At 36.9% G+C, this 1646-nt stretch overlaps 1 long non-coding RNA gene across 1 annotated transcript; it reads left to right on the top strand.

The window, feature by feature from the left end:
- The first annotated feature begins 484 nt into the window (after positions 1–484).
- On the top strand, positions 485–791 carry LOC110935608. Its single transcript, XR_002589224.2, has 3 exons — positions 485–543; positions 613–676; positions 741–791. It is a non-coding gene; the product is annotated as an uncharacterized LOC110935608 (long non-coding RNA).
- The last annotated feature ends 855 nt before the right edge of the window (positions 792–1646 follow it).

The raw sequence follows: 1646 nt of genomic DNA, 5'->3' as shown, positions 1-1646 counted from the left end.
CACATGTCTTGGATTTTGTGTCCTGTTCTAACCCTATATACTACAAGACTCGATACTAGACGTAGTTGACAGACGTAGTGCACCAACAGTAGCGTAAGTAATGTACGATAAGCGCATTTGTACGTTAACCAGCCCCTATATATATATATATGTATATATGTATATATGTATATGTATATATATGTATATATATACATATATCTATACTACTTTAATAAGCATATAGGAATGGCAAGAATGGTCATTTGCCATTGTACAACCATTTGAAGCCCATTGTACAAGCATTTAAGCATGGATGTGTTGAAAATTTCTTCAACACGCGGTGCAGCTCTTATGGATCCTAACCGGATCTCCTTGACCCGTTTTACTCTTATGGATCCTATATAAACTTTCTTTTACTCCTTTCTAAACCCTAAATGCATTTCATGCACATCCGCCCTCATTCTTCTTCTCTCTCTCACCTGACGGCAGTGTCTCATGGCATCAGATTTCACTGGCGATTTCACTAGATCGACGGATTTCACCGACGATTTCACTTCTCAGGTACCGTCTTTTTAACTTTGTCGGCATTTTTTTACTTGTTATTTGACTTAGATCTGTGAATTTCACTAGATCGACGGATTTCACCGGCGATTTCACTAGATCGACGGATTTCACCGACGATTTCACTTCTCAGGTACATTTTTTAACCTTATCGGCATTTTTTGTGTGTTATTTGACTTAGATATGTGAAATTTTAGGGTTTCTTTCTCCAGCGATTCCGACATCAGATCTACATGGTTCAACTTCTCGGTATGTTGTTTCTATTGGATCTGTAAAATAGATTCAGATCTGTTACTTTTGTCTAGCAGATCTGTTATAATACTTGGTTTTGTTTGCAGATCTGTTATAATACTTGCCTGCTAAATCGCATGATGGCAGCGGCGAGTTCTAGGGTTTCGGCGGCTACATGCCATTAGGGTTCGTTGGGGATATTTCTTATTTGTAATTTGTATAATTTTTTATGCTCCCCTTGGGCTTGAATCAAGTACACTGGTGAATGTATGTGTGTGGTTGTTGCAGAGGATAACAAAGGAGAAAAATGCTCTTGCTGAAAGACTACGGAATGCTAAAGCTGAAAGGAAAAGATTTGATGATGAACTGAAATGTTATGCAACAGAGAATGTGAGTCGAGAAGAAGTCAGGCAGTCACTGGAGGATGAAGTTCGAAGATTGACTCATACTATTGGTCAAACCGAAGGGGAAAAGCGTGAGATAGAGGAACAAATTGCTCATTGTGAAGCATATATCGATTTTTAGTGAACAACTACAAATAGATCCCTTTTTTTCATTCTGATTCTAAAAATTATTCTTTTTGTTACCTTTTCAGAGAGTTAAAAGTCTAGGAGCGATGAATGTCTCTACCAAGGTATTATATAATTTAAACCAATGCATCAATGCATTGATAGGTGAATATTATTAGTTATAATATTATTTATTTGTTTTTAACCCGCTTAATTGTTCCGTATGGACCCAGTTAACTGTTTGGTGTTGGAGTGCATTTCGCTTATATGCTTACATCAGCATGGTGTGTATTATGCTGATTTAAATCATAAAAGACTCGATTAATCGTTGGTATCTTTTACTGAACTGTAGGCAAGTAACCT

Source organism: Helianthus annuus, chromosome 1 (assembly GCF_002127325.2).
Source record: "Helianthus annuus cultivar XRQ/B chromosome 1, HanXRQr2.0-SUNRISE, whole genome shotgun sequence".
In the NCBI taxonomy this organism is placed as follows: domain Eukaryota; kingdom Viridiplantae; phylum Streptophyta; class Magnoliopsida; order Asterales; family Asteraceae; genus Helianthus; species Helianthus annuus.
This window is presented reverse-complemented; position numbering and strand designations above follow the sequence as displayed.